The 14,554-nt window shown below is 48.5% G+C and overlaps 1 long non-coding RNA gene across 1 annotated transcript in view; it reads left to right on the forward strand.

Moving 5' to 3' along the window:
- Window positions 1-14,554, forward strand: part of LOC134965560 (uncharacterized) — a 48,291-nt gene that overhangs the window by 32,198 nt on the left and 1,539 nt on the right. Inside the window, exon 2 of the long non-coding RNA XR_010188435.1 lies at window positions 8,078-8,246. This is a non-coding gene — a long non-coding RNA (uncharacterized LOC134965560). The remainder of the gene's footprint in view (window positions 1-8,077; window positions 8,247-14,554) is intronic.

Here is a 14,554-nt window from a genome sequence, read left to right on the forward strand (position 1 = left end):
TGAAAATTGTATATGTCACTGTCAAGATTTGTTTGTGTCTTCTTCATCTACCCAGCAGAACCTCAATCGAATCCAAACATCAGTGTACAAAGACGTAGGTACATGTATGTGTGAAATGTTCGTCGCAAATCAGACATTATAGGCCAAAGCACTGTCCCAGCATACTCTATAGGTTGAATGTTGTCCCACACCCAACCAGTGGTCCCGTGACCACCGAGTGAATATAGAGGATGTCTCGTCCTCCTCCCTGTCTTCCCCAAATACAGTCAAGTGTCTGATTTGCGAAATGCATACATACTTGTGTCTAGGTCACCGATTATGGTATGAAATATTTTTTTCTTATGTTAATAATTGATGACAGTTATTGTTTACTGCCAAAGGGTGGACTGGCGAAGTCAAAAAATATATATTACATAAAGAGAACATACAAACTACACACATATAAGTCGCTATACTTGCAAATACGCGCAGCGAGCACAGCAATATATGGTAACACCCGCATTTACACGGACATGCCACAGAGATGGATTCGACACTTATGTCATACAGTACATAATTATAACAATATCAAGCGCCAGACACCATGATGATTTAAAATTATCTTATGAAGTAATGTCATGTATGTGTATTATTTGAACGAAACCAGATAGACCTGTCATGTTTACTATTGAAGCAACCAGATTGATGTGTAGATTCATTTGATGCTTGTTGTGAAGTTGTGGGACATTGCAGCGGATAGTTATGATTACATGTATAAAAGCTAAAATCACTTTTATTAGAACAATAGATATTCCAAACAGGTGGTGGACAGGAAACTCAGGCCAGCCCTTTTGGACGTCTCCAAGGCTGAACCTGTTCAGCATATACAAAGAAACTAGTGACTCATCATGAATGAGAGAGAGTCCCCTCCCCCAAACTAGATAACACATTTTGCTGATCACACAGGAAGGTAGTTCCTGTTTTGGTCTCAGAGTTGCTGCAAGGTCTCAGGGTAAGATGGAGTCCCAGCATTACTTTACAGAGAGAGAGAGTCATATGGAAAGACGAATTTATATAACTAAAGGATAATGGTATTGTATCGCTGGCATGTAACTGTATGTAACTGTAAGTTAAATCTGCTTACTGTGTGAGTGTAACCATGTAACTATAGGTATACTGTACTTTGTAATATATTGAATCCATATCCTTTTTAATAACAAATATATACATCAATGAGCTTTGGAACTCAGATAATGTGTGGGTGTATTGTTTTCTCTTATGGGATACAGTGTTTTGCGATGTACAGCGCACTTTTATCGTATATGATAATAAGATGCGCCTGGCGTCTGCAATATATATTAGAGCTGGCATTTTAAATATTTGTGAGAAATCAATTTGGCATTCTTACACCCCTAATACACATAATGCCCACAGTAGTAGCACCCTGTAACACACAATGCCCACAGCAGTAGCGCCCCTTTTACAATGACCGCAGTAGTAGTGCTCCTTATGCAATGTCCTCTGTACTGGTAGTGCCCCTTATATAGAGCCCATAGTAGTGGTGCCCCTTATGCAATGCCCCCAGTAGTAGTGCCCCTTATGTCCCCAGGAGTGATGCACCTTATGAAGTGCCCCCTTTACAATGCCCTTATTAGTAGTGCCCCCATTAGTAATGCCCTTAATGGTAATGCCCCTGTGTAGTATTACCCCCAGTAGTAATGTTGCCTGTAGTAATGCCCCCAGTCATTTAGCTCCCAGTAGTTTAGCCCCAGTAGTTATGCCCCCAGTAGTTTAGCCCCCAGCAGTAATGCCCCTGCAGTTATGATCCCAGTAGTTTACCCCCACTTAAGTTTAGCCTCCCAGTGGTAATGCCCCCAGTAGTTTAGCCCCTGCAGTTTAGTCCTCATGTAGTTTGCCCCATGTAGTTTAGCCCCCAGTGGTAATACCCCCTGTAGTTTAGCCCCTGCAGTTATGCCCCAAATAGTTTAGCCCCCCAGTAGTAATGCCCCCAGTAGTTTAGCCCCCAGTAGTTTGCCCCAAGTAGGAATGCCCCCAGTAGTTTAGCCCCTGTAGTTATGCCCCCCTGTAGTTTGCCCCCTTGTAGTTATGCCCCAGTAGTAATGTGCCCCTGTGGTTATGCCCCCAGTAGTAATGCACCCCTGTAGTTTGCCCTCAGTAGTTTGACCCCAGTAGTTAGCCCCATGTAGCTTGCCCCAAGTAGTAATGGCCCCAGTAGTTTAGCCCCCAGTAGTAATGCCCCCTTGTAGTTTAGCCCCGCTGTAGTAATGCTCCTGTAGTTTGCCCCCAGTAGTAATGCCCCTGTAGTTATGCCCCCAGTAGTAATGCGCCCCTGTAGTTATGCCCCCAGTAGTAATGCACCCCTGTAGTTTGCCCCCAGTAGTTAGCCCCATGTAGCTTGGCCCAAGTAGTAATGCCCCCAGTAGTAATGCCCTCTGTAGTTTGCACCCTTGTAGTTTAGCCCCCCTGTAGTAATGCCCCTTGTAGTTTAGCCCCCAAATAGTAATGCCCCCAGTAGTTTGCCCCCTTGTAGTTTAGCCCCCCTGTAGTTTAGTCCCCAAATAGTAATGCCCCCAATAGTTTGGCCCCAGTAGACGTGCCTTAAAAAAAAAAACACCATACTTACCAAGCCCCGCTCCTGCATCCGATCGCTGTGATCTCTTGGCGTCCGGCTCCCCAGCACTATGAGAGAGACGTCATGACGTCTCTCTCATAGCGCACACTAGAGCCGGGAGCCGGAAGCGGAGCTCAGTACTGAGCTCCTGCCGCTGGGCTTCCACTGTGCGAGGAGAGCTGGGCACCGCTGGCATCTCCCTGCGGCGCTGGCACACATCGGGTGAGGTGAGCAGGAGGAGGTAGAACTGCGTTCCGTCTCCAAGTGGAACAGACGGAACGCAGTTCCGCCCCGATCCTGCTCACTTTAACCCCTGGTGCAGGGTAAATACTGGCTGCTTTATTTTTACAGTGCAATTTAGATTTCAGTTTGAACACACCTCACCCAAATCTAACTCTCTCTGCACATGTTATATCTGCCCCACCTGCAGTGCACATGGTTTTGCCCATTAGCTAACAAATTTGCTGCTACAATCAGATCTAAATTAGGCCCTTAATTAGTACCTCAGTTATTTTGATTTAACCATCTGTGCTGAATCCTGGATATCACTAAAACCTGCACTGTTGGTGTGCCTTGAGGACCGAGGTTGGGAATGCCTGGTCTAGTGTGCGCCCAGCTTTACTTGATGTGAAAGCATGAATCTTCAGTGACTATCACTAGGACCACGGGGAATGCTGGGAAGTGGGTGTAGTCCAGTGTGCGGAGTGTATGTAGGTTGTATTGGCTGAATAAAGAAGTACTGCAGTTGTTACCCATGCTGCAGTAGGGATGGCCATCAGTGTGGTTGCCATAGATGGTTACCATCAATGGCAATATGGAAAGTAACCATCAATGGCTGCCAACTATGCAGTGGATACCCATCGATGGTTCCCACTATCGATGGTCATCCCTGTTTTTTCACTGACTGGCTGATGGGCCAATCAGAATACAGGGGCGGGGCTTCACATGTGTTGGGGCGGAACTATGCTCAGTGTCCCGGCACCACATAAAAAAAAAGAAAAAAATATTTGGTTATACCTTTCCATCGATGGAGGGAAACCAACTGGTTCTCCCCCCATCGAAGGCAAAAGTATTCTACATCGGCCATAAACCATCGATGATTTTGAATCATCGATGGTCAATGGCCATCCCTATGCTGCAGTGTTTTTATGATTATGTACAGACAAACAAGCAAAACATGTGGGGGTGAGGCAGAGCCAGATTAAGGGGGGGGCCTTGGGGGTACGTAACCCCAGGCCTCCCTGTTTAAAAGGGCCCCACGCCACCCACCACAGATCGGATCTCTTATAGATCCAATTCGTGATGCCCTGTGCGCTCCGCTGCCCAGCTCCTCACTGCAGTGCACACTGGAAGCACGGCGCTGACGCAGCATATCCGTATAGGACAGCGATGGCTCAGCTGTCCAATAACGTCTCTAGCAGCAGCCTGTGGGGAGGGCAAAGGAAGGATCCCTGGCAGCAGTGTCAGCACGTGAAGCTGCCCGGTGCGCAGAGGTTGTGTGCTGCTTGGAGCTCTCCTGCTGTGTCTGTGGTCACAGCAGTCTGTCTGCCAGCCAGCCAGCCAGCCACAGAGCATATATATATATATATATATATATATATATGTAAATATATACCATGTATGTAGGTATACATATACGCAGTGCTTAGAGTGGTCCTAGAGAGGTGGTGGAACTCACCCCCCTCCCCACGGTGCCCATGTAATAAAGGTATTGCGCGCGCCATAGGCGCACGCAGCAAAAGGGGGTGTGGCCTCAAAAAGAAAGGGGCGTGGTCACACAATAGTAATAATGCCCACAGTAGTAGTACCCAAGTGGAAATTTTGAAGTGGGGGTATGGAAAAGTGAAGGGTGCAATTATGTGCGCGCCAAAGGCGCGCGCACTCCTGACAAGGGGGCGTGGCCACGCAAAAGGGGGCATGCCCTTCAGTGTAGTTTACCACACCATATACCCCTTATACACATTATGCACCACAATAGTAGGACCCCTTTCACATTATACCTCACAGTATGAGCCGAAATTCACATTTATACCACACAGTATGAGCCACATTCATATTACACCACACAGTATGAGCCAAATTCACATTACACCACACAGTATGAGCCAAATTCACATTATAGCACACGGTATGAGCCGAAATTCACATTACACCACACAGTATGAGCCGAAATTCACATTATAGCACACGGTATGAGCCGAAATTCACATTATAGCACACGGTATGAGCCGAAATTCACATTATACAGTGACAGAGTGACAGGGAGAGTGACAGCAGGGACATGGAAAGTGACAGCAGGGACATGGAAAGTGACAGCAAGGGAATACAGTAGGGACTAGGGAGAGAGAAAGGCAGCAGGTTAGATTACCTGTTTAGCAGCGGCGGTGGTCTGCGGTGCTGTGGATGAGTAGGCTGTGGTAGGCGTGACGTGGAGGAGGCTGTGGGCCTCGGAGATAGTGCGGAGGAGGAGGCTGTGGGTGCGCAGAGGTCCGAGGGCAGGGCGGCAAAAGAGGCTGAGGGCGGCTGCAGTGGATCTGGAACCAGGCTGGCTTTATTATCCCTGCCGCCGCATCGAGCTCCTGTGACCATGGCGCTAATATTTCAAAACTGCTGCGGACCGGCAGCCAATCAGCGACAGATTTGAACTAGTAGCGCCACGGTCACAGGAGCTCGATGCAGCGGCAGGGATAATAAAGCCGTCCTGGTCCCAGATCCGCTGCAGCTGGGAGTCTGGAACCTGGGCTTCCAGTGCGGCGGCGATGGTAGGGGTGGAGCGGCGGAGGGCGGACCGGGAACGCAGCTTCTTTGTCGGCCCATACAGTAATGCCCCCAGCAGTAGCACCCCTTATACAATGCCCACAGTAGTAGTGCCCCTTATGCAATGCCCCCAACAGTAGTGCCCCTTATGAAGTGCCCCCTTTACAATGCCCTCATTAGCTGTGCACCCCATCAGTAATGCCCTTAATGGTAATGCCCCTGTGTAGTATTGCCCCTAGTCGTTAAGCCCCTGTAGTTTAGCCCCAGTAGTCATGCCCATACTGGTAATGCCCCTGCAGTTATGACCCCAGCAATTTACTCCCCCCCCCTTTAGTTTAGCCTCTGAGTGGTAATGCCCCCAGTAGTTTTGCCCTCATGTAGTTTGCCCCATGTAGTTTATCCCCCAGTGGTAATGCCCCCTGCAGTTGTGCCCCCAGTTGTTTAGCCCCTGTAGTTTAGCCCCCATGTAGTTTGCCAAAGTTAGTAATGTCCCCAGTAGTTTGCCCCCTTGTAGTTATACCCCCAGTAGTTTGCCCCCAGTACTAAAGCCCCCCAGTAGTTTGCCCCTCTGTAGTTTGCCCCAGTAGTAAAGCCCCCCAGTAGTTTGCCCCTCTGTAGTTTGCCCTAGTAGTAAAGCCCCCCAGTAGTTTTGCCCCTCTGTAGTTTGCCCCAGTAGTAAAGCCCCCCAGTAGTAAAAGCCCCCCAGTAACTAGCCCCCAGTAGAAACGCCGCTAGTGGTACACATATAGGAGTGAGGGGGGGGGGAGCACCATACTTACCAAGCCCCGCTCCCGCCGCAGTCCTCTCTCGCCGCCCGCTCCTCGGCACTATGGGAGAGACGTCATGACGTCTCTCCCATAGCGCGCACTAACAGAGCCGGAAGCCGGAGCTCAGTACTGAGCTCCGGCTGCCGCTGCGGAGAGGGAGACGGGCGCCCGCTGGTAACGCGATCTCAGCGGGCGCCCGGCATCTCCCTTCAGCGCCGCCCGGGACATCGGGTTAGGTGAGCCGGGGGAGGCGGAACTGCGTTCCGTCTCCTGGTGGAACTGACGGAGCGCAGTTCCGCCCCGTTCCGGCTCACTTTAACCCCTGCATATACGTATGTGTGTATATTTATATATACAGAATATATATATAAGGAGACTCCTTACTGATAGTCCACTGTATACTGGCCCGGATATTTCATTTTTTATTGGTTTATTAGAACTGACCCTTAAGAATAATTATTTTTTATTTAACAACAAATGGTACTTACAGCAACAAGGCTGTGCAATGGGGTCCTGTGTGGCCCCGGCCTTTGCAAACAGCTACATGTTTGAGGTGGAACGAGAAATCTTTTTTTCTGATTCCAACATAGCGTCTAAATTTTTGGTTTTCTTAAGATACATAGATGATCTGTTTATCATCTGGCTAGGAGAGGAGGAGGACTTCCATGATTTAATGACAAGAGCTAATTTAGCCAATGAACATATCAAATTTACGTATACCGTTAGTGATTGCGAGGTAAACTATTTAGACGTCACCATTCAACTTAGAGATGGTAGACTACATACCACCCTATATAGGAAGAAAACTGATCGCAATAATGTGTTACATCATTCCAGTCAGCATCCTAGAGCAACCAAGGAAGGGCTTCCCTTCTCTCAATTTGTTAGGGCACATCGCATCTGTGATACTGTAGATGATGCAAATATTGAAATTGACCGTATGATTATACAATTTCTGGCAAGAGGGTATAAATATGAGCAATTGCTTGAGGCCAAAAAAAGAGTTCTATCGATGCCCAGAGAACAGGTATTAGTAACTAATAAGCACAAATTGGGAGATGAACCTAGAATACCATTTGTACAACAATTTCATGCACAGAGTGAACTGGTGGTGAAAGAGACCAAAACCCTCTGGCCACTAGTCACCACTGATCCGGACCTTAAGGTCTTTGAAAAAACAAAGATAATGCCAAGTTTTAGACGCAGTAAAAACCTCAAACAGTGGTTGGTGAAAAATGATATTTCTGAAAATACTAAAATTCTCAACAAGCCTAATTTTCTTACCAGAAAACCTGGCTGCTACCGGTGTGTGGGATGCACTACGTGTAGTTACCTTGAAAAAGGTGACACATTTGCGCACCCCCACACTGGTAAACGTATTCCTATTAAGAAAGTCCTAACCTGTACAAGCACTCATGTAGTGTACTTTATTAGGTGTCCTTGTGGTCTTCTCTATATAGGGAAGACCACCAGACAATTTAAAGAACGGATGAACCTACATCGTTCATCCATTAGAAAAGCAGTCGAGGGCCAAATAGTGGCTCAAGAACAACCAGTAGCCAGGCATTTTAGAACTCATAAACATGGACTATCCACCTTAAGATATAAGATCATAGACCAAGTAGAGAAAAAAGTGAGAGGCGGTGACAGGGATAGGTCCCTCTTGCAATGTGAGGCTAGGTGGATACATAGATTAAATACTGTATCCCCACATGGCCTGAATGAGAATTTTGGATTAAATTGTTTTCTGTAATAAGTACTAATAACAGGGTATTATGACAGTCTGTTTCTGTTTAGTTTAGATGTGTCTAATAAAATATATATGCTTAGTATAGTGTAGTACAGTCGACTAGATAATGATACATAATTGCAGCTAGCAGGGTGGGATGGATCGCTTTTTAGCTGTTCATAAACACGTTTTATTCATGTTTTTTTTATGTAGTATGGTGGTGGCAAGTCACATGATTATGCCTCTTGCTGTGGCTAGGCAACGGGAGTCCGGCACGGATCTTGGTGTGAGCGCTGGAGGGCGCATGTCGCGGTGGGGTGACGTCATCGGGAGTGGACGGACGCCCGGAGCCTGGCGGCAGGAGGAGGCGTGCATTCACTTGGTGAGTTATAAATGTTTGTCGTTTTGGTATGTATTTTATCCTGAAGACGATTAATAAAATCGAAACGTTGATGTTCACGGGTGCTGTCCCGTGTATTTTCTGAACAAGTCCCGTGAGTGCCGCCCATCTCCAGATATATACCAATTGGTGTGCATACACCAAGGAGGGCACCAGGGCAGCGTGAATTTATATCTGAGAGTGCCGACCATTACCACTAGTATATATATATATATATATATATATATACACACACACAAACACACATGTTCATATAATTAATCGGCCTGCCTCTTTATTAGGGGCCTGACTGTCTGAGGTGCCTCGGGCCCCCTATAGCCTTAATCCGGCTCTGGGGTGGGGGGGTCGATGTATGTGGGTGTGTAACCCTAAATGGTGGCCGGATTGTGTACCCAGTACACTGTCTGCCGCTGCCCCCTGTTAGTGTGTGCCTCTGCTCTGTGGGTGTGTGCGCCTGCTTTACGGGTATGTGTGTCTGCTCTGAGGGTGTGTGCGCCTGCCCTGGGAGTGCCTGCGCCTTCCCTGGGAGTCTGTGCACCTACTCTGTGTGTGTGTGTGTGTGTGTGTGTGTGTGTGCCTGCCCCGGGAGTGGTGCGTATGCTCTGTGGGAGTGTGCCTCTGCACTGTGGGAGTGTGCGTCTGTTCTCTGGGTGTGTGCCTCTGCTCTGTGGGCGTGTGTCTCTGCTCTGTGGGAGTTTACCTCTGCTCTGTGGGAGTGTGCCACTCAGTGGCGGACAGGCTTGGACTGGCCCACAGGGGTACAGGGGAAACCACCGGTGAGCCCTTCTTCCTGGGGGCCCACGTCCTGCTCTAAGGATAAGGTTCCAGACTGTGCACTTGAATTATACATTATACATATGTTACCTTATACTGGACTATGGTGTATTTTCTACAGTGCATTGCTGTTATTAATCTGGTACATTATCATGCATGCAGCAGCTGAATTTACTGTATATATTTATGAAGGGGCCCAGATGTTGCACTCTCTAATTGTTAGTCAAACCAATGAGGTGGTAGGCCACACCCCCTCTGCAGAATGGCCACACCCCTAACATAGGCCCCTGCCACTGCATTCCCCCAGTGGGCCCTACATGCCCCAGTCCGACACTGGTGGCGGAACTAGCGAGCGGTGGGCCCAGGTGCGACAAAATGCTTTGCCCTCCCCCCCCCCCCCCATCCCATCCAAGTCCACTGCCTCACCCCTGGAGAGGATCTTGTGAGGGGGACCTGCTCAGGGCCAGAGAAATGGATACCTAGCAACAGTGCCGTAACTAGACATTTTAGCTATGTGTGAAAGAAACGGCATCGGAGCTCCACCCCTGCATGCAAAACAGGGGCAGTGCGCGCCTTAGGCGCGCGCAAAAATACATAGGGGCATGGCTTCATGGGGAAGGGGTGTGGCCACAAAATAATACCAATTCATAAAACGGTGCACAGTAGTCTCCATTATTCAAATTACGCCGCACAGTAGCACCACTACACAAGGTAGAGACCCTTTTACATCTTACGGCGGACAGATTCCCCTTTTTACACATTACGGCAGACAGCGTCCCCTTTTTACACAACGGCAGACAGCGTCCCCCTTTTTACATATTACGGCAGACAGCGTCCCCCTTTTTACACATAGCGGCAGACAGCGTGCCCTTTTTACACATAGCGGCAGACAGCGTGCACTTTTTACACATAACGGCAGACAGCGTGCACTTTTTACACATAACGGCAGACAGCGTCCCCTTTTTACACATAACGGCAGACAGCGTGCCCTTGTTACACATAGCGGCAGACAGCGTGCTCTGGTTACACATAATGGCAGACAGCGTACACTTTTTACACATAACGGCAGACAGCGTGCCCTTTTTACACATAACGGCAGACAGCGTCCCCTTTTTACACATTACGGCAGGCAGATTCCCCCTTTTTACACATTGCGGCAGACAGCGTCCCCTTTTTACACATCACGGCAGGCAGATTCCCCCTTTTTACACATTGCGGCAGACAGCGTCCCCTTTTTACACATCACGGCAGGCAGATTCCCCCTTTTTACACATTGCGGCAGACAGCATCCCCTTTTTACACATCACGGCAGGCAGATTCCCCCTTTTTGCACATTACGGCAGACAGTCCCCCTTTTTGGAAAGAAAGAAAGAAAGAAAGAAAGAAAGAAAGAAAGAAAGAAAGAAAGAAAGAAAGAAAGAAAGAAAGAAAGAAAGAGAGAAAGAAAGAGAATGAATTATACTTACCCTCTCTCCTGGCTCAGGCTCCTCGGTGCAGCTTCTGGCAGAGATCCCGGGCAGGAGAGAAGGAGGAGGAGGGAGGTGAAGGAAGGAGCCGCAGCAGCGCTGTGTTATTGGTGGAGGCGCTGCTGCTGTCCCTCTGCTTCACTATAGGCTGTTCTCCGCCGCTGTGAATGCTGGGATGCGCATTACAGCAGCGGAAGACAGTCTATAGTGAAGCAGAGGGACAGCAGCAGCAGTGCCTCAACCAGTAACAAAGCGCTGCTGCCTCCTCCACCTCCCTCCTCCTCCTTCCCCCCGTACCGCTGCGCTCCTCTCCTCTCTCTCTAGGCGGCTGTGTGCTGCGGGCAGCGGTTGCCCGCAGTACACAGCGGCATGTTATGAGTCAGTTTTACTCATTACATGCTTTGGGCCCCTGGACAGAGGCGGGCCCCAGTGCAACGCACTGGTTGCACTGGCGGTAGTTCCAGGGCAGTCTTAACAGCAGTGTAGGCCCCTGGGCACAGCAATGCACTGGGCCCCCTACCCATCCTCCAGCGGTAGGGGTGAGGGGGGGGTGCTATCAGCGGCAGCTTTGATGTCCCACGGGCGGTAGGGGGTGTTCTATCTTCCGCTCAGCATGTAGGACCTGGAGCAGTAATTTCTGCTAATTACTCCTTTACTGCACAGATGGGGCTAAACTGTAGAAGGGGGCATTGGGCTCAATGAAGAAGCCCTGGTACATGACTTCCAGGGTGTTAGGGGGTGTTTAATTCGTAGGGGAGGGGTGGATAGTAGAGTGGGCTTAATATTTATCGTTTTCCGGTGGGAGGGCAGCTTGCTTTACTGCAGATATCTTAAGTTCCTGAAGATATATTTCTTAGATTTGAATGGGATAAAAAACTAGAGAGTCTCACCTTTCAGGAGGTTCTGGGGACTTGGGGTTCAGAGTTCAGGAGCCAGAGCAATTCACCAACGAAAATCTAAAACTGCATATTAGGCGTGTGGAGCTGGAGCAGGGTCCAGCTGCTTGAAGGCTGATATCTCTGGTTCTGTGCATAGTAGAGACAAGCTGCCAGTGTCCACTGAATGGGGAGAGTCGCAGCTTTTGGATTATACTCTCAGAAAAACTCTAAATCAGACAGAACCTGAGATATCTGACTGGGAAGAGCAATTAACAGGCTTGGATGGGGACCTCTGCTTTCAAGTCAAATATCTCCAGTTCCCCAGGGCCAATTTTCAAAAATCTGGTACCCCTGGAAAGAGGGGACCATCAGCTATCAGTCTAGGGCCCTTATACTCCTGGGGCCCTTGGGCAAGAGCCCATTGAGCCCATACGAAAAGACGGCCCTGGGTAGTTCCGCCTCTGGTGCCACTGCTCTGTGGGCATGTTTCTCTGCTCTGTGGGAGTGTGCCTCTGCTCTGTGGGAATGTGCCTCTACTCTGTGGGCATGTGTGTCTGCTCTGTGGGAGTGTGCCTCTGCTCTGTGGGCGTGTGTCTCTGCTCTGTGGTAGTGTACCTCTGTTCTGTGCTACACTGTCCTCTGTGTGAGTGTGCCTCTGCTCTGTGGGCATGTGGCTCTGCTCTGTGGGTGTATGTCTCTCAGAGCCGGCCTTAGGCATAGGCAAACTAGGCAAATGCCTAGGGCATTTGGTATGCTTAGGGGCACCAGCAGCTTCTGCTGATTAAAATGATATGCGGCATGCCTATATTCTGTGTGTGACTGCGGCTGTATCTGCATACGAAATGCTACGTTGCAGTGTATTCCTGCAAATCACTGTAATGTAGCATTTCATATGCAGATACAGCCGCAGTCACACACAGAATATAGGCATGCTGCATATCATTTTAATCAGCAGAAGCTGCTTGTGCATCCTAGCCACATAGTAATGCAAATAAGATGCATTTTCATAAACAAAAGGCGCCCAACGTTAGCAGAGCTGCCAGCTGACTCATGCCAGGCATCTCCTGCAGAACTAGCGGCGGTGCTAAGGGGCACCAGCCAAAATCTTGCCTAGGGCATCATATTCGTTAGGGCCGGCTCTGATTGTCTCTCCTCTGTGTGAGTGTGCCTCTGCTCTGTGGGCGTGTGCGGGCGTGTGTCTCTCCTCTGTGTGAGTGTGCCTCTGCTCTGTGGGCGTGTGCGGGCGTGTGTCTCTGCTCTGTGGGAGTATGCCTCTGCTCTGTGGGAGGGGGAGTGGCTGCGTGTGCAATAGTGATGTGACTGTACTGTGACAATGGTTACCCTGCCTAGTGTCACTGCACCACTTCTTATGTGTGCAGTGAACCAATATAAAATGTTTAATGTTATGAGTTATGCTATATGTCTATGTATAATATGAGCCTCCTTTTTCCATAGAGTGCAAGGTACTCACTGGTACTCTGTCCAGTGGTGGAACTTGTGAGTTGTGGCCCAGGTGCAAAACAATGCTTTGGGCTCCCATTCTCTGCCCCACCCCAAATTCGTAATATGCCACATGGCAGAGGATGACAGGGAGAGGTATACAGCGAGAGGCAGTGGGTGACGGGGAGAGGCAGAGGGTGACGGAAAGAGGGTGACGTAAGGAAGATGACAGCTAGTGAGTGACAAATATGCAGTATTTCAGTTTAATTACCTGGGCCTAGAATGGCGTGGATGGTGGCTCCACCTTAGACTTAACGCAGGAGACTATCACAAGATCATAAAGTCAGAGCCCCAGCACCCAAGCACAGCATTAGAGAGAGTGAGGAAGCCAGGGCTGGAACATAAGATGGAAAGGAGGAGCTGAGGAGAGGGAAGAGTGCAGCCCCTCCTCCCTCTCCAGTTGGCATGGACTGAAAGCCAGACTGTGCCACCCTAGGGGGAGGGGCTGGCAGGAGAGGGGAGGAGAAGGGAGAGAGCAGCAACTCCTCCCCATCCTGCTAGTCCCGGACTGTCAATCACCAATGTGTGCTATGTTCATGCAGTGGCTGCGACACTAGAGACAGGCAGCGCAGTGGTACATAATGAGTCAGTTTGTCACTGCGGTGGGCCCCGGAGTAATGCACCGGCTGCATTACTGCCTGTCCCGCCTCTGACTTTGTCACCCCCAGGACCTAATGTAGGTAATACAAGATGTTAACAAGCTGAAGCAGCCAACAAACATATTGCTATGTATAATGTTACTATCTAATCAGGCGCTACTTATTTCGTGTTTTATATTTATTAGTGTCTATTAGTAACATCCAGGAACTCAGATATGCTAATGAGCAGTGTGGTGTGTGTCTGTCCCCTCTCAGGATTTATTAAAATCACTTAACAAAAACTAAAAAAAAACTACTTTGTCTAAACCTTGTCTAAACTCTAAACCTTGACAAAAATAAAATAAAATCATGAACCTGTAATAACTAATTTTTCCACTAGGTGGCATTAAGAACAAAGCAGTCTACAAGTAAAGACGATACCTCTATATATAAATGCGAGAGCCCTCACTCACTGACTGACTGACTGACTGATCGATCACTAATTCTGTTACTTCACGATATGTTAGGAAGCTGAAATGTAACATAAGTAGTCTTCAGGTTGGAACTAGGAAAACTACGTAATTAGAATTTTAATAAACCTCCCATAAGGGATGTAAAGGGGGTTGACATAATGACATCATTATCAATGTGTGGCTCACGTTGTTTGAACGATAAGGCCCAAATGGACAGTTGGATCAAAATTTGGATTGCACCTCCAGTGTGTAGAATTTAATAAACTACAAAAATGGTCCTGTCACTTTTTACCATATCTACTACGGGTGCTCCTCGGGTAACGCCAAGAACCATAATATTTACTTACATTAAGACATCTCAAATTTACATCTCTATAGATCTACCAAATTATTAAGACTCATTTATATTTACAACTGTTAAAATCAGAAACTCCCGTACAAAGAACGGGTAGAACAGCTAGTTTTACATAAAAGTGCATGTGCTTCATACACACACATACCAACGGGATGCGGTCAAGATGCCGCCGGCCGGAATCCCGGCGGTAGAAATCCCGACGCCGGAATCCCGACCGCCACAATCCCGACCGCCACAATCCCGACCGCCACAATCCCGACATATTC

Source organism: Pseudophryne corroboree, chromosome 10, assembly GCF_028390025.1.
Source record: "Pseudophryne corroboree isolate aPseCor3 chromosome 10, aPseCor3.hap2, whole genome shotgun sequence".
Taxonomy (NCBI): domain Eukaryota; kingdom Metazoa; phylum Chordata; class Amphibia; order Anura; family Myobatrachidae; genus Pseudophryne; species Pseudophryne corroboree.